General features: G+C 41.4%; 1 protein-coding gene across 6 annotated transcripts in view; it reads left to right on the plus strand.

Annotated features, from left to right (window-relative positions):
* The window catches only part of C17H4orf50 (chromosome 17 C4orf50 homolog), a 122389-nt gene that overhangs the window by 74707 nt on the left and 21696 nt on the right, over nt 1-25986 (plus strand). The gene's annotated exons all lie outside the window — the stretch shown is intronic.

Raw genomic sequence — 25986 nt, forward strand, 5'->3', positions numbered from 1 at the left:
CACATTTACTAAGCATCTATTCGGGCTCAGGCTGGAGCTTTCCAGATACTGCCTGGCACACGAGGACTGTCTAATACCCTTTGATATATGCGTAGTCCCGAGGCAAGCCTGGCATAGCAGATAGTGAGAAACATACTTTAAATAACATTTTTTCTGCTTCTAAAAATTAATATGTATTCATTTGAGTAAATTGGAAAATATAGACAATAAAGTAACAAAAACACATGGACTTCTACCACTAAGAGACGTTTGCTTTCAAGATTTTAACATTTATCCTTATGCAGTCAAGCTTTTTTAAAAATCGACATCATAGTACATAGTGATATTTGACAAACATTTCCCACTCAACATGTACCGTCTGCACACTGTTTATAGGGGCGGGAGGGTGTGCTGGTTAGGACATCGGGCGTTGGAGCAGCCTCTCGAGCTACTTCCGACTGTGAGCAAGTTCACCTAATTCCTTTCTGCCTCTATTTCCTCCTAAAAAAATGGGAAGAACAGCACCTCTCTTGTACACTTATAGGAGTCAATGAATTAAATTTGTAAGGTGCTGAGAACAGGGCCTGGCATCTAGCAAGTTTGAGTAAAACTATGGGGTCCTCAAACTATGGCCCGCAGGCCACACGAAGCGGTGTGATTGTATTTGTTCCCGTTTTGTTTTTTTACTTCAAAATAAGATATGTGCAGTGTGCATAGGAATTTGTTCATAGTTTTTTTTTTAGACTATAGTCTGGCCCTGCAACAGTCTGAGGGACAGTGAGCTGGCCCCTTGTTTAAAAAGTTTAAGGACCTCTGCCAGGCTTACGTGACGATGGGCATTTTCTAAGGCCTTTTCACACGTTGCCACATTTAATTTCTAAGTGATGCCGAGGAATCAGTATTGCCTCTCGTTTCCAGATGCTGAAACTGAGACTTGGAACAGACAGGTCCCTTGCCGAGTCCTATATGGATAGGCAAAGCCAGGATTCCACCCCTTCGGGTCCAGTCTGACCCCGTGCCCCTGGCCTGACCCCAGACTTGAGGAAACAGGTCAGCATGCCAGATGCTGCTACGACTTGCTGGTGTTGACAATTGCTACTTCCTGAGGCCATGTGAACAGAAAGGAGGATTTTTCAGTCCCTTTGTAACTTACCACCCCCCACCCTAGTATTTCAAACCAGCTACCACCTCCCCCTGAAGCTCCTTGAGGCAGCTGGGACTGAGCCTCCTCTTTGAGCCACCCCTTCCCCAGTGCCCAGCAGGTGCCGGGTGGGTGCCCAGCATTCCCTAGCTGTGTGCACAATCCAGTGGAAAGTGCTTGCTTGGGTGGTGCTTGTGGCTCAGTGAGTAGGGCGCCGGCCCCATATACCGAGGGTGGTGGATTCAAACCCAGCCCCAGCTGAACTGCAACAAAAAATAGCCGGGCGTTGTGGTGGGTGCCTGTAGTCCCAGCTGCTTGGGAGGCTGAGGCAGGAGAATCGCAGAAGCCCAAGTGCTGGAGGTTGCTGTGAGTCCTGTGACGTCATGGCACTCTACCGAGGGTGGTAAAGTGAGACTCTGTCTCTACAAAAAAAAAAAAAAAATGAAACACTTCCGATCAGGGAGGTTTTGGGGGACTGAAACTAAGACTCAAAAAAGTCAAAGAAAGGGAATGGGGTCTTTAGTTTGGAGGAGACTTGGAGCCTCCCTGCCCAAGGAGTTGGATGGTGGAAGGTGGGGGGCACTGTGAACTTGGAAACCCAGGTCTGGGATCAGGCCCACCTCAGTTCCAATGCCTACATGACCACGGTGAGTTTCTTTTCCCTTAGGCTCATCTGTGAGATGAAGATGCTGCTGCCTACCCAGGGAGGCCAACAGGAGAGAGTAGCTTGGAGTGTTTACTACACACTAGGTCTCAGCTTAGACGCTCAAGAGCAGAGGCTCTCCTACATAAATGAATAAATAAAATGCTGGTGGTTTTAAGCCAGCAAGCTTTGGCTTTAACCCAGCAATGTCTAAGTAATACACTTTCTTTCTTCCAATTAATTAAAATTTTCTAATAATGGTGATGAGGAGGAGGATGAAGACTTAATCAGGTGCTTCCCTGGGCCAGACACTGTGCGGAGAGTTTTATAAGTTTAAAGCTCTTGTCATTCTTACTATTAATGCTCCTATTTGCTAATGATAAAATTGAGACCCTCCCCCAAAGAGATGAAGCAATTTGCTGCAGTCTTCAGAGCTTGCATGTGGGAGAGTGGAGACCAGAACCCCAGCATGTCAGGTCCGATGCCTGCACCCACCGCCTCTGTTCACCCTGCTTCTGTCCCCACACTTTCACCTCCGTCCCTACAACTACCCGCTAGACCCTGTACAGAATGGCAGAGAGGGAAGAGCTAACATTTATTTATTGAGAATTCATTTATTCAATAACATTCTCCTGCCTGGTGGGTGCCCAGTACTATGGTCAAGAACACCAATTTCTAGGACAGAGCCTCTGCTTTCTTTACTTACTGTGTTCTTGGCTGTGCAGAAGCTTTTTAGTTTGATCAGGTCCAAGTAGTGTATTTTTGAAGCTGCTTCAATTGCCCGAGGGGTCCTCCTCATAAAATACTCACCCAGCTCGATTTCTTCAAGAGTTTTCCCTGCACTCTCTTCTAGTATTTTTATACTTTCATGTCTTAAGTTTAAATCTTTTATCCAGTGAGAGTCTATCTTAGTTAATGGTGAAAGGTGTAGGTCCAGTTTCAGTCTTCTGCAGGTTGCCAGCCAGTTCACCCAGCACATTTGTTAAATAGGGAATCTTTTCCCCACTGAATGTTTTTAATTGGCTTGTCAAAGATCAAATAATGGTAAGTAGGTGGATTCATCTCTTGGTTCTCTATCCTGTTCCATACATCTACTTCTCTGTTTTTGTGCCAGTATCATGCTGTTTTGACCACTATTGATTTATAGTATAGTCTGAGGTCTGGTAGCGTGATTCCTCCTGCTTCGTTCTTATTGCTCAGTAATGTTTTGGCTATTCGAGTTTTTTTCTGATTCCATAGAAAATGAAGTATTATTTTTCCAAGATCTTTAAAGTATGACAGTGGAGCTTTAATAGGGATTGCATTAAAATTGTATATTACTTTAGGTAATATGGACATTTTACCAATGTTGATTCTTCCCAGCCATGAGCATGGTATGTTTTTCCATTTGTTAACATTTTCAGCTATTTCTTTTCTTAGAGTTTAATAGTTCTCTTTATAGAGATCTTTCACATCCTTTGTTAGATAAATTCCCAAATATTTCATCTTCTTTGGCACTACTATGAACAGAATAGAGTCCTTAACAGTTTTTTCAGCTTGACTATTGTTGGTATATATAAAGGCTACTGATTTATGAATGTTGATTTTGTAACCTGAGACGCTGCTGTATTCCTTGATCACTTCTAAGAGTTTTGTAGTAGAATTTCTGGTGTTTTCCAGATATACAATCATATCACCTGCGAAGAGAGAAAGTATGATCTCTTCTGATCCTATATGGATACCCTTCATCGTCTTTTCTTCCCTAATTGCAATGGCTAAAACTTCCATTAGAGGAGGGTTGAGAGCAAGATGGCGGCCGAGTAACAGCTTCCTTGCATCTGGGCACCATGAGTCTGGAGAGATAGGACTCCAGGCATCTCTGGCTGGTGGGATCTACCGGTCATCACTCCTGTGAGGATACAGGGAGTCAGCGAGAGACTTCTGGACCCCAAGAAGAGGACTAAAACAGTGGAAAAACGGCACGAGAACTTAAAGATCAAGAGGAAGTGAAAGGAAAATTAGGGCAAGGAAACAGATAAAATAAATCACTCATGAGGAAGAATCAGCAGAAAACTCCAGGCAACATGAAGAACAAGACCAGAACGACCCCACCAAGGGACCATGAGGTAGCTACTGCAGAGGATTCCACCTATAAAGAAATGTTAGGAATGACAGAAAGAGACTTTAGAATACACATGTTGAAAACAATGAAAGAAATGATGGAAACAATGAAGGAAACTGCTAATAAAGTGGAAAATAAACAAAAGAAAATCAAAAACAGAATCAAATAAGAGATGAACGATATGAAGAATATAAAAAGGATATAACAAAGCTGAAGGAACTGAAACAGTCAATTAGGGAACTTAAAGACGCAATGTAAAGTATCAGCAACAGGTTAGACCATGCAGAAGAAAGAATTTCAGAGGTAGAAGACAAAGTTCTTGAGATAACTCAGATAGTAAAAGAGGCAGAAAAGAAGAGAGAAAAAGCAGAACGTTCACTGTCAGAATTATGGGACTTTATGAAGCGTTGCAACATACGAGTTATAGGAATCCCAGAAGGGGAAGAAGAATGCCCCAGAGGAATGGAAGCAATACTAGAGAATATTATAAAAGAAAATTTCCCAAATATCACCGAAGATTCTGACACACCGCTTTCAGAGGGATATCAGACCCCAGGTCATATCAACTCTAACTGAGCTTCTCCAAGACACATTGTGATGAACCTGTCCAAAGTCAAGACAAAAGAAAAGATTCTGCAAGCTGCCGGGAGTAAACGCCACTTGACCTATAGGGGCAAATCCATCACAGTGACCGCAGACTTCTCTAATGAAACTTTCCAAGCAAGAAGAAAATGGTCATCTACCTTTAATCTACTTCAACAGAACAATTTCTAGCCCAGAATTCTGTACCCTGCTAAGCTATGGAGGGAGGGGGGTGGGGCCTTAGTGTGTGTCACACTCTATGGAGGCAAGACATGATTGCAAGAGGGACTTTACCTAACAATTGCAATCAGTGTAACTGGCTTATTGTACCCTCAATGAATCCCCAACAATAAAAAAAAAAAAAAGAAAAAAAATTGACGGAGAAATCAAATCATTTACGGATATACAAACATTGAGGAAATTCGCCACAACAAGACCAGCTCTACAGGAAATACTTCAACCTGTTCTGCACACTGACCACCACAATGGATCAGCAGCAAAGTAAGAACTCAGAAATTAAAGGACAGAACCTAACCTCCACACTGATGCAAAAGATAAAACTAAGGAATGGACTCTCACAAAATGAGACGAATAGAATACTACCACACTTATCAATTATCTCAATAAATGTTAATGGCTTGAATTCCCCACTGAAGAGACATAGATTGGCTGACTGGATTAAAAAACACAAGCCATCCATTTGCTGTCTGCAAGAAACACACCTGGCTTCAAAAGACAAATTAAATCTCCAAGTCAAGGGTTGGAAGACAATTTTTCAGGCAAATGGAATTCAGAAGAAAAGAAGAGTTGCAATATTATTTTCAGATACATGTGGATTTAAAGCAACTAAAGTCAACAAAGACAAAGATGGTCACTTTATATTGGTCAAGGGAAAAATACAACAAGAAGATGATTCAATTCTAAATATTTATGCACCCAATTTAAATGCTTCCAGATTCTTGAAACAGACCTTACTCAGTCTGAGCAATATGATATCTGATAATACCATAATAACAGGGGACGTTAACACTCCTGTTACAGAGCTGGACAGATCCTCTAAACAGAAATTAAACAAAGATATAAGAGATTTAAATGAGACCCTAGAACCTAGACCCTAGAACCCCTTTTCTTTTGTCTATTCTGTGCTTGATAGACGCATATAGAACGCTCCATCCCAAAGATAAAGAATATACATTCTTCTCATCACCCCATGGAACATTCTCCCAAATGGATCATATCCTGGGACACAAAACAAATATCAACAGAATCAAAAGAATTGAAATTTTACCTTGTATGTTCTCAGACCATAAGGCACTAAAGGTGGAACTCAACTCTAACAAAAGCGCTAGACCCCACATAAAGGTATGGAAATTAAACAAACTTCTGTTGAATAACAGATGGGTGCAGGAAGAAATAAAACAGGAAATCATTAACTTCCTTGAGCATAACAACAATGAAGACACAAGCTACCAAAACCTGTGGGATACTGCAAAAGCAGTTTTGAGAGGAAAATTCCTCGCTTTAGATGCCTACATTTGAAAAACAGTAAGAGAGTGCATCAACAATCTCACAAGCCATCTTATGGAATTGGAAAAAGAAGAACAATCTAAGCCTAAACTCAGTAGAAGACAAGAAATATCCAAAATCAAATCAGAGATCAATGAAATTGAAAACAAAAGAATCATTCAGAAAATTAATGAAACAAGGAATTGGTTTTTTGAAAAAATAAATAAAATAGATAAACCATTGGCCAGACTAACAAGCAATAGAAAAGTAAAATCTCTAGTAACCTCAATCAGAAATGATAAAGGGGAAATAACAACTGATCCCACAGAGATACAAGAGATCATCTCTGAATACTACCAGAAACTCTATGCCCAGAAATTTGACAATGTGAAGGAAATAGATAAATATTTGGAATCACACCCTCTACCTAGACTTAGCCAGGAAGAAATAGAGCTCCTGAACAGACCAATTTCAAGCACTGAGATCAAAGAAACAATAAAAAATCTTCCAACCAAAAAATGCCCTGGTCCAGATGGCTTCACTCCAGAATTCTATCAAACCTTCAAGGAAGAGCTTATTCCTATACTGCAGAAATTATTCCAAAAAAATTGATGAAGAAGGAATCTTCCCCAACCCATTCTATGAAGCAAACATACCGTGATACCAAAACCAGGAAAAGACCCAACCAAAAAGGAGAATTTCAGACCAATCTCACTCATGAATATAGATGCAAAAATTCTCAACAAAATCCTAGCCAGTAGATTACAGCTTATCATCAAAAAAGTCATTCATCATGATCAAGTAGGCTTCATCCCAGGGATGCAAGGCTGGTTTAACATACGCAAGTCCATAAACGTTATCCACCATATTAATAGAGGCAAAAATAAAGATCACATGATCCTCTCAATAGATGCAGAAAAAGCATTTGATAAAATCCAGCATCCTTTTCTAATTAGAACACTGAAGAGTATAGGCATAGGTGGCACATTTCTAAAACTGATTGAAGCTATCTATGACAAACCCACAGATAATATTTTACTGAATGGAGTAAAACTGAAAGCTTTTCCTCTTAGAACTGGAACCAGACAAGGTTGTCCTCTGTCACCTTTACTATTCAACATAGTGCTGGAAGTTCTAGCCAATACAATTAGGCAAGACAAGGAAATAAAGGGAATCCAAATGGGAGCAGAGGAGGTCAAACTCTCCCTCTTTGCTGACGACATGATCTTATACTTAGAGAACCCCAAAGACTCAACCACAAGACTCCTAGAAGTCATCAAAAAATACAGTAATTTTTCAGGATATAAAATCAATGTCCACAAGTCACTAGCCTTTGTATACACCAATAACAGTCAAGATGAGAAGCTAATTAAGGACACAACCCCCTTCACCATAGTTTCAAAGAAAATGAAATACCTAGGAATATACCTAACGAAGGAGGTGAAGGACCTCTATAAAGAAAACTATGAAATCCTCAGAAAGGAAATAGCAGAGGATATTAAGAAATGAAAGAACATACCATGCTCATGGATGGGAAGAATAAACATTGTTAAAATGTCTATACTTCCCAAAGCAATCTACCTATTCAATGCCATTCCTATCAAAACACCAACATCGTACTTTCAAGATTTGGAGAAAATGATTCTGCGTTTTGTATGGAACTGGAAAAACCCCCGTATAGCTAAGGCAGTTCTTAGTAATAAAAATAAAGCTGGGGGCATCAGCATACCAGATTTTAGTCTGTACTACAAGATGGATAAAGGACTTAAATTTAAGGCATGAAACAATAAAAATCCTCCAAGAAAGCGTAGGAAAAACACTGGAAGATATTGGCCTGGGGAAAGACTTCATGAAGAAGACTGCCATGGCAATTGCAACAACAACAAAAATAAACAAATGGGACTTCATTAAACTGAAAAGCTTCTGTACAGCTAAGGAGACAATAACCAAAGCAAAGAGACAACCTACACAATGGGAAAGGATATTTGCATATTTTCAATCAGACAAAAGGTTGATAACTAGGATCTATAGAGAACTCAAATTAATCCACATGAAAAAAGCCAACAATCCCATATATCAATGGGCAAGAGACATGAATAGAACTTTCTCTAAAGATGACAGACGAATGGCTAACAAACACATGAAAAATGTTCATCATCTCTATATATTAGAGAAATGCAAATCAAAACAACCCTGAGATATCATCTAACCCCACTGAGAATGGCCCACATCACAAAATCTCAAAACTGCAGATGCTGGCGTGGATGTGGAGAGAAGGGAACACTTTTACACTGCTGGTGGGACTGCAAACTAGTATAACCTTTCTGGAAGGAAGTATGGAGAAACCTCAAAGCACTCAAGCTAGACCTACCATTTGATCCTGCAATCCCATTACTGGGCATCTACCCAGAAGGAAAAAAATCCTTTTATCATAAGGACACTTGTACTAGACTGTTTATTGCAGCTCAATTTACAATCGCCAAAATGTGGAAACAGCCTAAATGCCCACCAACCCAGGAATGGATTAACAAGTTGTGGTATATGTATACCATGGAATACTATTCAGCTATTAAAAAAAATGGAGACTTTACATCCTTCACATTAACCTGGATGGAAGTGGAAGACATTCTTAGTAAAGCATCACAAGAATGGAGAAGCATGAATCCTATGTACTCAATTTTGATATGAGGACAATTAATGACAATTAAGGTTATGGGGGGGGAACAGAAAGAGGGAAGGAGGGAGGGGGGTGGGGCCTTGGTGTGTGTCACACTGTATGGGGGCAAGACATGATTGCAAGAGGGACTTTACCTAACAATTGCAATCAGTGTAACCTGGCTTATTGTACCCTCAATGAATCCCCAACAATAAAAAAAATAATAATAATAATTCTTCTTACCAAAAAAAAAAAAAAAAAAGAAAAGAAAGAAATCTTGGCAGAGATGAGGCTAAGAGAACTGCAGCTGGTGAGAGTGGACATTTGAAGTCACTCAGAGATTCTATGGGTACATGGGAAGAAAGGAGTAAGCAGGCCTAACTATAAACCCAGATTCAAAGAGTAAAAACAGTGGCCCTTGATTGTGGAACCAATGAGAAGTAAAGACAGTGAAGCTATCAGAGCCCTGGAAAGATGCTCGAGTCCTCACTCTTCCAGAACATCTGCAACCAGTGTACCTTTACTACTCTGGATCCACAGATATGCTGACTAAACTAATTAGACACTTCCAGATCAAAGCCACGCCCATGGTATATGTCTACTAAAAATCAAATTTACAAAAATCATCACATGATCGCATGTCTTCTTGCATAAGAAGACCATCTTCTCCTTCTTTCCCAGAAAAACAAAGTCAGACACTGTGAGGAAACATTTAGGAATTTGAGTCTAGAACTTCCTGAAAAATAGAAGACCCTAAGCCAAGTTCAAAATAGTCACAATTCTACAAAAATATCATTAGCATTATTAACCCCTAAGATGGTATTACATGCAAAACAGAACTGATTAGTCTAGCACTATATTATTATCCCAGTTTATACTCCTATAAATGTTACAGATAATAAAGGTATGAATAGATGTAATGATTAACTTAACAACCTCAAAATATGATTTAAATACTCACTTCGCATTTGTGTCTTTATCTGTTTTGTGGGATCAAGCCAGATCTGCAGGAGGAGAGAAAAGGTTAATGAACCCAGAAGAAAGACTCCAGAGTCACAAATAGAACCATTTACAATTCACCTACTTGTTAAAGTGTAAGCACAATTTCATAAAGTCCTATTCCAAGCAGCTTTCCTCTGTTAGCATTTCACTAGGCTAAGTAGTGACTTGGTTTTCAGTGCATGTGTTTACGTGTGTTGAGTTTCTGTGTGTGCTTTAAATAAATACTAAATGCTTCTAAACAAACAAACAAACAAACAAACAAAAAAAACTTCCATTACAATGTTAAAGAGCAATGGAGACAATGGGCAGCCTTGTCTGGTTCCTGATCTGAGTGGAAATGATTCCAATTTAACTCCATTCAATATGATATTGGCTGTGGGTTTGTGTAGATGGCCTCTATCAGTTTAAGAAATGTCCCTTCTATACCAACTTTCTTTTTTTATTTTTTTTGTTTTTTTTTGTTTTTTTAAATTCTTTTTTTTTTTTTATTGTTGGGGATTCATTGAGGGTACAATAAGCCAGTTACACTGATTGCAATTGTTAGGTAAAGTCCCTCTTGCAATCACGTCTTGCCCCCATAAAGTGTGACACACACTAAGGCCCCACCCTCCTCCCTCCATCCCTCTTTCTGCTTCACCCCCCAATAAACTTAATTGTCATTAATTGTCCTCATATCAAGATTGAGTACATAGGATTCATGCTTCTCCATTCTTTTGATGCTTTAAAGTGTTCTGATCATGAAGGGATGTTGGATATTATCAAAAGCTTTTTCTGCGTCGATTGAGAGAATCATATGTTCTTTGTTTTTTAATTTGTTTATGTGCTGATTATATTTATAGATTTACATATATTAAACCAGCCTTGAGACCCTGGGATAAAACTGACTTGCTCGTGATGTATAATTTGTTTGATGTGTTGCTGGATTCTGTTTGTTAGGATCTTGTTGAATATTTTTGCATCTGTATTCATAAGTGATATTGGTCTCTAATTTTCTTTCCTTGTTGGGTCTTTTCCTGGTTTGGGGATTAGGGTGATGTTTGCTTCATAAAACGTGTTGGGTAGTCTTCCTTCTTTTTCTACATTTTGGAACAGGTTGCATAATATAGGTACTAGTTCCTCTTTAAAGGTTTGGTAGAATTCTGACGTGAAGCCATCTAGTCCCGGACTCTTCTTTTTTTGGAAATTTTGTATGGTTGATGCTCTTTCAGAACTTGATATAAGCCTGTTCAACATTTCCACTTGATTCTGGGTATGTCTTGGAAGGTGACGTGCTTCCAAGTATTGGTCAATTTCCTTTAGATTTTCATATTTCTGAGAATAAAGTTTCTTGTAATATTCATTATGGATTTTTTGAATTTCTAGGAGTCTGTTGTTATTTTGTCTTTGTCATTTCTGATTGATGAGATTAGAGATTTTACTCTTTTTTTCCTGGTTAGGTTAGCCAAAGGTTTATCTATTTTACTGACCTTTTCAAAAAGCCAACTATTTGATTTATTGATCTGTTGTATAATTCTTTTGTTTTCAATTTCATTTAATTCTGCTCTAATTTTGGTTATTTCTTTTCTTCTACTGGGTTTGGGGTTGGAATGTTCTTCCTTTTCCAGTTGCTTGAGATGTCCCATTAAGTTGTTAATTTCCTCTCTTTCTGTTCCCTTTTTTTTTTTTTTATTGTTGGGGATTCATTGAGGGTACAATAAGCCAGGTTACACTGATTGCAATTGTTAGGTAAAGTCCCTCTTGCAATCATGTCTTGCCCCCATAAAGTGTGACACACACCAAGGCCCCACCCCCCTCCCTCCATCCCTCTTTCTGCATCCTCCCCCATAACCTTAATTGTCATTAATTGTCCTCATATCAAAATTGAGTACATAGGATTCATGCTTCTCCGTTCTTGTGATGCTTTACTAAGAATAATGTCTTCCACTTCCATACAGGTTAATACGAAGGATGTAAAATCTCCATTTTTTTTAATGGCTGAATAGTATTCCATGGTATACATATACCACAGCTTGTTAATCCATTCCTGGGTTGGTGGGCATTTAGGCTGCTTCCACATTTTGGCGATTGTAAATTGAGCTGCAATAAACAGTCTAGTACAAGTGTCCTTATGATAAAAGGATTTTTTTCCTTCTGGGTAGATGCCCAGTAATGGGATTGCAGGATCAAATGGGAGGTCTAGCTTGAGTGCTTTGAGGTTTCTCCATACTTCCTTCCAGAAAGGTTGTACTAGTTTGCAGTCCCACCAGCAGTGTAAAAGTGTTCCCTTCTCTCCACATCCACGCCAGCATCTGCAGTTTTGAGATTTTGTGATGTGGGTCATTCTCACTGGGGTTAGATGATATCTCAGGGTTGTTTCGATTTGCATTTCTCTAATATATAGAGATGATGAACATTTTTTCATGTGTTTGTTAGCCATTCGTCTGTCATCTTTAGAGAAGGTTCTATTCATGTCTCTTGCCCATTGATATATGGGATTGTTGGCTTTTTTCATGTGGATTAATTTGAGTTCTCTATAGATCCTAGTTATCAAGCTTTTGTCTGATTGAAAATATGCAAATATCCTTTCCCATTGTGTAGGTTGTCTCTTTGCTTTGGTTATTGTCTCCTTAGCTGTACAGAAGCTTTTCAGTTTAATGAAGTCCCATTTGTTTATTTTTGTTGTTGTTGCAATTGCCATGGCAGTCTTCTTCATGAAGTCTTTCCCCAGGCCAATATCTTCCAGTGTTTTTCCTATGCTTTCTTGGAGGATTTTTATTGTTTCATGCCTTAAATTTAAGTCCTTTATCCATTTTGAATCAATTTTGGTGAGTGGGGAAAGGTGTGGGTCCAGTTTCAGTCTTTTACATGTGGATATCCAGTTCTCCCAACACCATTTATTGAATAGGGAGTCTTTCCCCCAAGGTATGTTTTTGTTTGGTTTATCGAAGATTAGGTGGTTGTAAGATGTTAGTTTCATTTCTTGGTTTTCAATTCGATTCCACGTGTTTATGTCTCTGTTTTTGTGTCAGTACCATGCTGTCTTGACCACTATGGCTTTGTAGTACAGACTAAGATCTGGTATGCTGATGCCCCCAGCTTTATTTTTGTTACTAAGAACTGCCTTAGCTATACGGGGTTTTTTCCGGTTCCATACAAAACGCAGAATCGTTTTTTCCAAATCTTGAAAGTACAATGTTGGTATTTTGATAGGAATGGCATTGAATAGGTAGATTGCTTTGGGAAGTATAGACATTTTAACAATGTTGATTCTTCCCATCCATGAGCATGATGTGTTCTTCCATTTGTTAAAATCCTCTGCTATTTCCTTTCTGAGGATTTCATAGTTTTCTTTATAGAGGTCCTTCACCTCCTTCGTTAGGTATATTCCTAGGTATTTCATTTTCTTTGAAACTATGGTGAAGGGAGTTGTGTCCTTAATTAGCTTCTCATCTTGACTGTTATTGGCGTATACAAAGGCTACTGACTTGTGGACATTGATTTTATATCCTGAAACATTACTGTATTTTTTGATGACTTCTAGGAGTCTTGTGGTTGAGTCTTTGGGATTCTCTAAGTATCAGATCATGTTGTCCGCAAAGAGAGAGAGTTTGACCTCCTCTGCTCCCGTTTGGATTCCCGTTATTTCCTTGTCTTGCCAAATTGTATTGGCTAGAACTTCCAGCACTATGTTGAGTAGTAAAGGAGACAGAGGACAACCTTGTCTGGTTCCAGTTCTAAGAGGAAAAGCTTTCAGTTTTACTCCATTCAGTAAAATATTAGCTGTGGGTTTGTCATAGATAGCTTCAATCAGTTTTAGAAATGTGCCACCTATGCCTATACTCTTCAGTGTTCCAATTAAAAAAGGATGCTGGATTTTATCAAATGCTTTTTCTGCATCTATTGAGAGGATCATGTGATCTTTATTTTTGAATCTGTTAATATGGTGGATAACGTTTATGGACTTGCATATGTTAAACCAGCCTTGCATCCCTGGGATGAAGCCTACTCGATCATGATGAATGACTTTTTTGATGATAAGCTGTAATCTATTGGCTAGGATTTTGTTGAGAATTTTTGCATCTATATTCATGAGTGAGATTGGTCTGAAATTCTCCTTTTTGGTTGGGTCTTTTCCTGATACCAGAAGGGTGTATCAGGGTGATGTTTGCTTCATAGAATTGGTATCAGGGTGATGTTTGCTTCATAGACTGTGTTGGGGAAGGTTCCTTCTTCCTCAATTTTTTGGAATAATTTCTGAAGTTCTACAAGAATAAGCTCTTCCTTGAAGGTTTGATAGAATTGTGGTGTGAAGCCATCTGGACCAGGGCATTTTTTGGTTGGAAGATTTTTTATGGTTTCTTTGATCTCAGTGCTTGTAATTTGTCTGCTCAGGAGTTCTATTTCTTTCTGGCTAAGTCCAGGGAGAGGGTGCGATTCCAAATATTGATCCATTTCCTTCACATGTCAAAATTCTGGGCATAGAGTTTCTGATAGTATTCAGAGATGATCTCTTGTATCTCTGTGGGATCAGTTATTTCCCCTTTATCATTTCTGATTGAGGTTACTAGAGATTTTACTTTTCTATTTCTCTTTAGTCTGGCCAATGGTTTATCTATTTTCTTAATTTTTTCAAAAAACCAACTCCTTGTTTCATAAATTTTCTGAATGATTCTTTTGTTTTCATTTTCATTGATCTCTGATTTGATTTTGGAGATTTCTTTATTCTACTGACATTAGGCTTAGATTGTTCTTCTTTTTCCAACTCCATAAGATGGCTTGTGAGATTGTTGATGCACTCTCTCACTGTTTTTCGAAAGTAGGCATCTAAAGCGGTGAATTATCCTCTCAAAACTGCTTTTGCAGTATCCCACAGGTTTTGGTAGCTTGTGTCTTCATTGTTGTTATGCTCAAGGAAGTTAATGATTTCCTGTTTTATTTCTTCCTGCACCCATCTGTTATTCAACAGAAGATTGTTTAATTTCCATACCTTTGTGTGGGGTCTAGTGCTTTTGTTAGAGTTGAGTTCCACTCTTAGTGCCTTATGGTCTGAGAACATACAAGGTAAAATTTCAATTCTTTTGATTCTGTTGATATTTGTTTTGTGTCCCAGGATATGATCCATTTTGGAGAATGTTCCATGGGGTGATGAGAAGAATGTATATTCTTTATCTTTGGGATGGAGCGTTCTATATGCGTCTATCAAGCACAGTTGTTCTAGGGTCTCATTTAAATCTCTTATATCTTTGTTTAATTTCTGTTTAGAGGATCTGTCCAGCTCTGTAAGAGGAGTGTTAACGTCCCCTGTTATGATGGTATTATCAGATATCATATTGCTTAGACTGAGTAAAGTTTGTTTAAAGAATGTGGGAGCATTTAAATTGGGTGCATAAATATTTAGAATTGAATCATCTTCTTGTTGTATTTTTCCCTTGACCAATATAAAGTGACCATCTTTGTCTTTTTTGACTTTAGTTGCTTTAAATCCACGTGAATCTGAAAATAATATTGCAACTCCTCTTTTCTTCTGAATTCCATTTGCCTGAAAAATTGTCTTCCAACCCTTTACTCGGAGCTTTGATTTGTCTTTTGAAGCCAGGTGTGTTTCTTGCAGACAGCAAATGGATGGCTTGTGCTTTTTAATCCAGTCAGCCTATCTCTTTCTCTTCAGTGGGGAATTTAAACCATTAATATTTATTGAGATAATTGACAAGTGTGATAGTATTCTATTCGTCTCATTTTGTGAGAGTCCATTGCTTAGTTTTATCTTTTGCATCAGTGTGGAGGTTGGGTTCTGTCCTTTAATTTCTGAGTTCTTACTTTGCTGCTGATCCATTGTGGTGGTCAGTGTGCAGAACAGGTTGAAGTATTTCCTGTAGAGCTGGTCTTGTTGTGGTGAATTTCCTCAATGTTTGCATATCCGTAAATGATTTGATTTCTCCGTCAATTTTGAAGCTTAGCTTAGCAGGGTACAGAATTCTGGGCTGAAAATTGTTCTGTTGAAGTAGATTAAAGGTAGATGACCATTGTCTTCTTGCTTGGAAAGTTTCATTAGAGAAGTCTGCAGTCACTCTGATGGATTTGCCTCTATATGTCAACTAGCGCTTACTCCTGGCAGCTTGCAGAATCTTTTCTTTTGTCTTGACTTTGAACAGGTTCATCACAATGTGTCTTGGAGAAGCTCAGTTAGAGTTGATACGACCTGGGGTCTGATATCCCTCTGAAAGCAGTGTGTCAGAATCTTCGGTGATATTTGGGAAATTTTCTTTTATAATATTCTCTAGTATGGCTTCCATTCCTCTCGGGCATTCTTCTTCCCCTTCTGGGATTCCTATAACTTGTATGTTGGAACGCTTCATAAAGTCCCATAATTCTGACAGTGAACATTCTGGTTTTTCTCTCTTCTTTTCTGCCTCCTTTACTATCTGAGTTATCTCAAGAACTTTGTCTTCTACCTCTGAAATTCTTTCTTCTGCCTGGTGTAACCTGTTGCTGATACTTACCATTGCATCTTGAAGTTCTCTAATTGACTGTTTCAGTTCCTTCAGCTCTGCTATATCCTTTTTATATTCTTTATATCGTTCATCTCTTATTTGATTCTGTTTTTGGATTTCCTTTTGGTTATTTTCCACTTTATTAGCAGTTTCCTTCATTGTTCCATCATTTCTTTCTTTGTTTTCAACATGTGTGTTCTAAATTCCCTTTCTGTCATTCCTAACATTTCTTTGTAAGTGGAATCCTCTGCAGTATCTATCTCATGGTCCCTTGGTGGGGTTGTTCTGGACTGGTCCTTCATGTTGCCTGGAGTTTTCTGCTGATTATTCCTCATGGGTGATTTATTTTATCTGTTTCCTTGCCCTAATTTTCCTTTCACTTCCTCTTGCTCTTTAAGTTCTCATGCCTGTGGACTGAGGGTCCCATGAGTCCTTTTGGTACAGGACCAGAAGGGTGAGAAGGTTGAAGAGCAAGAAAGGGATGAAAGAAAGGGGGACTGAGTGAAAAGAAAAAAAAATAGAGAAAGGAGAGGGTGTGGGTAAAAGGAATATTGACAAAAAGAAGAGAGGCACAGCAATAGGGAGACAGAGCAATATAGGTGTACAGTAGGGTACTTTGACACAATCTTAAAAAAAATACCACTTTCTGGGGGTGCCAGGTTGGGTGGTTCCCTTGAGGTCAGCAGCTCTTTGCTAACCTGATCAGACACAGTACCCCACCTCCACCAAGTAGAGAGGAAAAACAAAAATGCTATAAATCAAACCAAAACAAACAGAAAACTTTATGGGATAAAATTGGGTGAAAAACCAAATAATAGTGGTAGAAACACTAGCCAAAATGAAGTTCTAATTATTGAAAAAGGCAGCGATGGGAAATTGTAATTAAACTAGAAAAATTGAGAAAGAAAAAAGATCTGTACGGAAAAGGTTGAAATTGAAAAACAAAACAACATCAACAACATGAAAACAAACAAACCAAAAAAACCCCAAACAAACAAACAAACAAACAAAAAAAAACAGAACACAACAAAAACAAAGAAGTATGTATATTTTGTTGAATATTGTCTGGGCAACTACTGGTCTTCTGGGGTATGAGATGTTAATCACAGTTCTGATATGACTGGAGACCGCTGATTTCTCAAACCCCAGCAGGTAGACAACCTAAATCTCTCTTCAGCCCACTGAAAAGACACTTTGAACTTGTAAACTTGCTGAGCAGAAGCTTTCCCAGGAAAGTGCTTGTCGCTGGAAACACTGCTGAAGTGGCTATCCACTTACCCAGTGTGCCAAAACCGGTTTCACTCTACCCCTGAGGGTTAGGGCTGCAAGGCGGCTCAGACCCCACCCTTAGGCTGCTCAGTTGCTAGGTTACCAGCTCCCACCTGATTCTAGCTCTGCGACCCTGAGGGCGGAGCTTGCTGGGGCAGATCACTCACAATGGCTCCCTGTGGCCCACAGCCAAACACTATTAGCTCCATCTGGCTCAGCAGCACAGACTGGAGCCCTAGACAACAGCTAAAGTTCTCCACACTCCCGCTCAGGCTCTCCCCAAGGCAGTTCAACTGAGTGCCAAGTCCAAAGACACCAAAACAGTTCACAGGTAAGGCTTTTCTGGTTTGCAGTCTCGCTGCTACTGAACTTACAGTTGTGGGTGGGTTTAGACCGATTGAAAACACACGACCACTTGCTGGTTTTCCACTGTTTTAGTCCTCCTCTTGGGGTCCAGAAGCCTCTCGCTGACTCCCTGTATCCTCACAGGAGTGATGATAGGCAGATCCTTCCAGCCAGAAATGACTGGAGTCCTATCTCCCCAGACTCACGGTGCCCAGATGCAAAGAAGCTGTTGCTCGGCCACCATCTTGCTCTCGACCCTCTTTCTGTTCTCTTGAGAAAAGCTTGCAGTGCTATAAATTTCCCTCTTAGGACTGCCTTTATGGTTCCAGAGGTTCTGATAATTTGTGTCTTCATTGTCATTTTGTTCCAAAAATTTGGCAATTTCCTTCTTAATCTCATCTATGACCCAGCTATCATTCAGCATAAGATTATTTAACTTCCATGTTTTTGTATGAGTATGGAGATTCCTGTTGTTACAGAGTTCAACTTTTATTCCATGGTGGTCCAAGAAGAAGCAAGGAATAATTTCTATTTCTTTAAATTTACTGAGGTTAGACTTGTCACCTAAGATGTGATCGATTTTGGAGTATGTTCCATGGGTTGATGAGAAGTACGTGTATTCAGTTTTTTGGGGATGAAATGTTCTGTAGATGTCTGCTAAATCCAAATATTGGATGGTTAGGTTTAAATCTAAAATTTCTTTGCTCACCTTCTTATTGGAGGATCTATCCAACACTGCCAAAGGAATGATGAAATCTCCAACTATTATGGAGCTGGAGGAAATCAAGTTGCTCATGTCTGTTAGAGTTTCTCTTATAAATTGAGGTGCATTCTGGTTGGGTGCATAGATATTAATAATTGAAATCTCATCATATTGAGTATTACCCTTAACAAATATGAAGTGACTATTCTCATCCTTCCTTACTTTTGCTGGTTTAAAGCCTATTGTATCTGCAAATACAGAGTTGCAACACCTGCTTTTTTCTGATTACCATTTGCCTGAAATATGGAGGACCATCCTTTCACCCTGAGTCTATATTTATATTCTAAGGTAAGATCTGATTCTTGTATACAGGAAATATCTGGCCTGAGTTTTTGTATCCAGTCATCCAACCTGTGCCTCTTTAGAGGATAGTTTAAGCCATTCATGTTAATGGAGAATATAGATAAGTCTGGCTAAATTTTGGGTATTGAGTTTTTCAAAAGTCCAGTGGACATTTTTAATCCTTTCACCACTGTGGAATTTGGAGTTTGATCAAAAGTTTCTGAGTGAGTTTACTTTTGTGGTAGAGGGTTGGGCTGGTCATTATGGAGGATAGGTCTGAGAATATACTGAAGAACTGGTTTCTTTATGGCAAATTTCTTCAACATGTGAATGTCATTAAAGTATTTAATTTCTCCATCATCAATGAAACTCAGTTTAGCTGGATACAGGATCTGGGGTTGAAATTTATTTTGTTTTAGGAGATTAAAAGTAGATGACCACCCTCTTCTGGCTTTAAAAGTTTCAGCAGAGAGATGTGCAGTCATTCTAATATTCTTCTTTTTGTAGGTAATGGTTTTCTTATGACTGCCTGCTTTCAGAATTTTCTCCTTCATATTAACTTTAGTAAAGTTAATTATGATGTACCTGGGGGATGTCTTATTTGGGTTGAGTTGTGCCGGGGTTCTGAAACTGTCTGCTATCTGAACTTCATAATCTCTTGGCATGTCTGGAAAATTCTCTTTCATAATTTCATGGAGAAGGGCCTCTGTGCCTTGCAAAGCCACTTCATCTTTTTCAGGTATTCCAATGAGGTGGATATTAGCCTTCTTCAAATTATCCCAGAGCTCTCTGAGACAAGCATCCATTTTTGCTCTATTTCTCTTCCCCTTTTAGAGTTTGGGAGCATTCAAAAGCTTTGTCTTCAATGTCAGAAATCCTTTCTTCTGCTTGCTCCATTCTGTTACTGAGGGTTTCTACTGCATTTTTCAGATCTTTGAGGGCTGCAAATTCTTGCTTCAGTGTGTCAAAATCTTTGGTGGTTTTGTCTTTGAATTAATTGAATTCTTGAGACAACTTTTGAATTGCTTCTCGAATTTCTAATTCCAACTTTTGAATTGCTCCTCGAATTTCTAATTCCAAATTTTCCTCCATTCTATTAAGATTGTTTGCAATCCAAATTCTCAATTCGGCTTTTGACATCTCAGCCAGCTGTTTATGAATGGGATCTTCAGTTACATCTGCCTTATCTTTCCTTGGTGGTGGCGGGGGCTGGGGGTGGGGGGGTTTGATCTACTCTGGTTATTCATGTTACCAGAATTTTTCTGCTGATTCCACCCCATGATTATTTTATACCATTTGACTTTTCCCCTGGAGCTTTGCCTAGGACCCGCACAGTGCTACAGCCTGAGAAACTGGGGACCTGTTTGGTGTGGTGGGGCTAAGTGGCTCTGTCTTATTTTCAGCTGGTCTCTGTCTGACCCTAGTGAAACAGTTACTCTTGGTTGAAGTCTCAGCTGTGGAGAAATATCAGCATTTAAGTCACCCCGCCCCCCACAGTTAACAATTGGAAAAGGAGTATCAAGCCTTCCTATAACCACACACCCAGGGCACCACTTGGATAGTCCTCGGGCGATTGGCTGAGTTCCAAAGGTCCAAATCAATTCTCTTAGTCAGCACCTGTCTCAGGTGGGAGAGTTTAAAAGGTCTCTGGCAACTAGATTGCAGGGGTCTGCTGACAACTCAAATATGACTTGATCCAGTGCTCCGTGAAGTCAGGAGGACAAAGTCAGCAAATAGATTACTCTGGGAAGGTTGATTCCTCCTTCCCCACCTTGCACCTCTGTCACACCCAGTCACTGATAACCCTGCATGGCTGTGACCCAGTTGCCTCCAATGAGCAGATACTCCAGGGGTTTGCACCTGCCTGAATCATAAGTAGATCTATGTCTCCTCAGCCAGGCTGCTGCTCTCTGCCCCTATCCGGCAGGGGGAGGTGAGGCCTGACAACCTCAGGAGGCTGGGCCTATTCACTCAGTTCCAGCCCCATGCCTGATTGATATTACTGACAGAACAGAACTACTTTGTGGGAATTTGTTTCTGTCCCTGCTAAATTCCCCTGCAGAAGATAAGCTGTTTTGAGTTCCCAGAACCTGTGCCTCAGGCCCTGTCTGTGCCGCTGTAGTTTGTATTCATAGCACAGTTACCTGTCAGTTCCAGCCTCTGCCTGCCCTCCTTTGTTTAGGCTGATGATCCCCTGGGGTCTGGGTGCGTCTTAGGCTCAGTAAAGCGGTCTTCTGGGTCAACCCCGCCCTGGGAATCTCCCGGCTCTACGCATGTGTTTTCTAGTCCCGGTGCTCCACCCAGGCCAGTACCACCTCAGGGAAACCCTTTACTCATGGGGCCTGCGTTTCCATCCCGGATCTGTTCCACTGGTGGTTGCCACCTGAGAAGATGCCCAGCCTCCTCTGGTTGCCCAGAGAGACAGGGGGTGTGATTCCAGAATATCCAGGGGTGAGCCCTATGTGTTGCCAAAAATGGCTGCTGCTCTGTGCCTCAGGGCACCGCCGCTCCAGCGTGGTTCCTTCTCAGCCAACCATCCTGTCCTCATTCCTGTGCTGCAGAATCAGCACTGACCAGCTGCAGTCCAGGCCCTGTCCACACCCCTCGAGAAATCACCCAAGAATCTGGACTCCTTGGGGAACAGGCCTCCAGACCTCAGAGCGAGAGTGGTGGGGAGTGCTGGGAGCTCAGAATTGTAGGTAGAGAATATATACAGTTTTATACAGTTTTATGCCTGGCAGGGGAGCACCATGCCACCCTAGTAGGGGAAGTAGGTCCAGTTTTTAGAGGGTCTCTCCCATGGACTATAGTGGGAGGACTTTTGAACTCTGCTTGTTTGTTTATGGGGCACTCTGAGCCGTTCTCATGGGGGAGGGGACTCCCGTCCGCTTGGTGATGGATTTTGTACCTTTTGTTTGTATCCTTGGGGTCACAGCTCACCTTAGCAGGGTTGATGTGCGTTCTTCAACCTTCTCTCTTGGTGCAGCTCTAATCCACCAGGTTACTTGCTAAATTTCTGTCCTTTAACTCTCCTTCTGGACAGGAGCCTCTCAGCACTGGGATGGAGACTTGTGACTAGGGATTGGGATGGGCTCAAGGGGGCCAGTCCATTTCAGCTGGGCTCCATGACATCCACTGCTTGTCCCAGGACAGCTGGCTTCAGGGGTCTGCACAACGGCTGTGCCCCTGCCATGTATCACTGGGCAAGTAATTTCTCTTCTTTTGGTCTCTGTTTCCCATTTACTGCGCTATTGACCACCCGCTTGGTGGCAGTCGCCTGCTCTGAGACCACGCTGGCTGGTAGCCGGTTCTCTTTGTTAGTGCCAGGCAGTGCCCAGGGCATCTGCCCAGCCCGGCCTTGCCCAGGACTCTCCTCCCCCAGGAGTTGTATGATTTTTTGAGGGACCTTCCGTGATGGGGAAAAAGAATGATAGACTGTCTTGCTGGAGACCTTGGTGAAGCCACTCTTTTCTGTCCCGGTCACGACACTTCTCCGCCTACACACTTGTCACTCCTGCCTCAGAACGACTGCAGTCAGCAAATTCTTGGTTCTGTGTTGGATGGAGTCGTTAGCAGCAGAAAATCACTTTCGGAAAGAACAGTGAGAAAGGCTGTTTTGTGTAAAAGGTAAAAAGTATTTTAAAAGTAGCTGAAGCAGCAAGGAACAAAGGGGCCGAATTCTGGAGAGGGGAGAACTGGCCATTGCTTTCCTCTGGGTTATTCTGGAGCATCCCGGCCCAGTCCAGTGAGATGAACACTGCTAAGGATGGGGAAACAAAGTAGAGACTTCAAACTCCCAGTTGGTTTTCTCCTCCAGACGTTTGCCACGTTCTAAAGCTGTGCGGAGTGGGGAGTAGGAAATGGAATGAGAAAGGCTCTGAGCAGCACAGCAGAGCCTTCCATAGTCTGGAGGCTGAGAAGAAACAGATCATCCTCCGCAAACAAAGGGCCTGGTGCATGCACTGGTCCCCACCACCACCCCCAGGCTGCTGCTGCTATTCAAGCATGTAGCTTCCTCCCAGCTTAGAAGAGCTTTAAGTAGGGGAATGACATTACCTGGTTTGGAAAGACTCTTCTGGATCCATGTGGAGAAAAGATTAGAGGGGACGGAGGGAGAGGATGTCACCTGGATGTGGACATTGGCTGGTGGGCCCAGTGGTGATTGATTTGTTCCATTTCTTTCTTAAATCAAAGAAGCAGAGAGACAGGAACAGACAGAGGCCGGCCCCGCACTTGGAGGGGCCATCTGTCTCAGCATCCAACTTGGGAAGGTTAGGGGGAAGCAAAGGCACAAAAAAGGTGTCATTTGTCTTGAAGGATGAACAAGAAAAGAGAACTGACATTATATTATGAAAGGAGTTTGAAAGGTTTTTGTAACGAGAGAGAATTTGTCTTGATCAGTGTGATATTAAGTAGAATTGAAATTGTGGAAAGATTCAAATTAAGATGCAAAAATAAAAAAGCAGGTCTCTGAGACTTGGGAATGTATCAGCCCAAGCATCTCATGTGAGGAAACTGAGCCCCAGGGAGGAGAAATGGCTTATTCAAGGGACCCCGTAACAAACTGATAAGAAAACAGCCCTCTTCTCTCCTCTTATTCCAGGCTGGGAAGGCCTGTCTCCTCATCCCTGGGCACCGTCCCTGGGCAGCTCAGATGTCCCTTCCTTTCGCCACACATGATTGCTTGGCACATTGTAATCATTTATCTGTTGGAGTGGGTGGCTGGAGAGAGACTCCCTTGCAGACAAGGACTGCATGGTTGACCTAACTCCCCTTATGATCTTTTTGATCCATGAATTACTTAGAAGCATTTTTTTTTGCAACTTCTTTATGCCGAGGTTTTTCCTTATTTTTTTCTCTTCTTCTTGTTTTGGTTTATTCTTTTGTAATTTCAAAATATTAAGGGGGTGCAAATGTTTTTGTTACTTTATGGATACCTTATATAATTCTTAAGTTGAGGTTTTTAGTGTGACCTGTACCCGGGGTAGTGTTCATTGTACCCGAGAGGGGTTTTGACCCCTCCCCTCCTCTCTCCTCACCCGTGTTAATTTTCTATGACCTTTACGTCTCTTTGTGCCTGTGGGTGCCCACGATTAGCTCCCAATCATTAGAGAGCACATGTGGTGTCTGTTTTTCCATTTCTGAGATACTTCACTTAGGATAATGGTCTCTAGTTCCATCCAAAAGACATTATTTCATTCCTCTTTATGGCTGAGCAATACACGTGCTGTATATATACCCCACATTTTCTTAATCCACTCATGAACTGAAGATGCTGTCAGTACTTTACCTGGCATTAGGGGAGTGGTCTGGCCACTGTCTGACAGAAGACGAGTCCTCTTGGTTTTCTTCACAACCCCATGCCTTGCAGAAAGCCCAGCTCAAGGCAGGGGCTCAGGAGATGTTTGTTGACTGGCCAGACTGGCTGATGGGACACATCAGAGCCACAGCTCTATTGGAAAGCCTCGACTGACCACCACTGGGGCCCTCCCTGCTCCAAAGTCAGGAAACTATGTGGGAAGGAGGATGACAGGAGTTTAATCGGAAGGTGTGATGTTCCCCCAGCATTCCCCCAGCAGTTGGTGGACAAAGCTTCCCCTTGTGCAGCCCCTACCTGCCTGGTGCTTTCCTGGCCCCGAGCACAGCAGTGAGTAAGCAGCATGGGCCCTCCTGTTTACAGAGGGCACTGCAGGCTGGTGCTTCTCAGAGGTTCAAGTGCAGATGTCTCCTGGGCATCTTGGCAAAGGCAGGTGGGGAAGTGGGTCTGGGCCTGTGATTATGTGATTCCAACAAGCTCCCAGGGATCACAAGCTGATTTGGTGGAAATAGCAGAGCAAGAATCCAATCAATACCGGAGACACAGAGAGAAGAATTGGACAGACTGGGACCAGGTCCTGTGCAGTGCCCTGACCACCCTCTCTGAGCCTGCTCTCTGATCTGTAAAATGCTTTCTTCATAGAGCTACTTACGACCGCCCTCTGCGCAGTGATCATGACCTCCCTGTGTATGAAGCACCATTCTAAGTGGTTTATGTATTGTTGCTTCATTCAGCACTCACGACAACCCAACCCACATTATTAACTGTGCTTCACAGCCGGGAAAACTGAGGCCCAGAGCGGCTGATGAACTTGCTTGCGATCGCCCAGCTGGATAGTCGAGGGGAGGGACTGAGGTCCACATCGGTGCTCTTGAGCCTACACTGGGCTGCTTCTCAAGCTGTGGAGAAACTGACCTGGTTTCTGTCTCATCAGAGTAACTACACAATCATGATTAACAGCATCGCCATTATAAATGCCATTGTTAGTATTGTTATTTTAAGTAAACCCTGCTCCAGGACCTTGTGAGTTCACAGGCCAGGACTTCCAGACACACACGGAAGGGAGTGTCCGCGGAGTGATGGGCCAGCTCTGCCTCCAGGATGAGGGGGATTTGGGGCAGAGCAGCTGGTGGTGGTGGGGTGTTTGGGGGCCAGGAAACAGCATGGGCCAGAGACAGTGGCCAAGAGGAGGGTTCAGGGGACACAGAGGCAGTCAGGGACACAGAGGCCAGGCCGGCCAGCTCGGGTCTTCCCCTGCAGGCCACAGAAAGCTCTTTTGTAGGGGCATGATCCTCCATCATGCAGGGGAGCCTCTATTGAGGACCCAATGTTTTTTCTGTCAATATCTCATTGTCATCATCCCTGGAAGTATCATCTGAGTTCTATGTTTAATGTTTAAAGGCTGTAAACGTTCATGGGAGTATAAACCTGTCAAGGGAAAGCCATCTAAGACTTAATAAAGTTTGCTTACTGCTGGCTAGCTAATATTTAAAGCTGGTCATTGTCACAACTGCCCTTAATGATCTAGCATTTTAACACTTAATTACTCTTTATTAGACTACTGCAAAATTGGGTAATTGGATCAAGCACTTGAATTTATAGCTCTGTCCCATTTCTATGGCAATATATACAGATGGAGCATTGCACAGGTGCTTTTTGGGTCAGGGTCCTGCAGACCTGTGGGCAGCCTGGCACTGGTTGCCACTGTGTGGACTCAAGGCATGCGTAGTTCTCAAAGCTTCATTTCCTTGGGTTTTTCACTTTTATTTTTTTGCTTATGAGAAGTAAATTATCAATTTCCTTTTCCCCTTTCCTTCTGTCCTTTGCTTCCAGTACAAGTCAGTGTTATTAAAACACAATTCATTTCAGAGTCAGTTCTCTTGGGCTTCTCAAAAGTATATATTTCATATGGAGCATAAAAGTCAAGAAA

Source organism: Nycticebus coucang, chromosome 17 (assembly GCF_027406575.1).
Source record: "Nycticebus coucang isolate mNycCou1 chromosome 17, mNycCou1.pri, whole genome shotgun sequence".
Taxonomy (NCBI): Eukaryota; Metazoa; Chordata; class Mammalia; order Primates; family Lorisidae; genus Nycticebus; species Nycticebus coucang.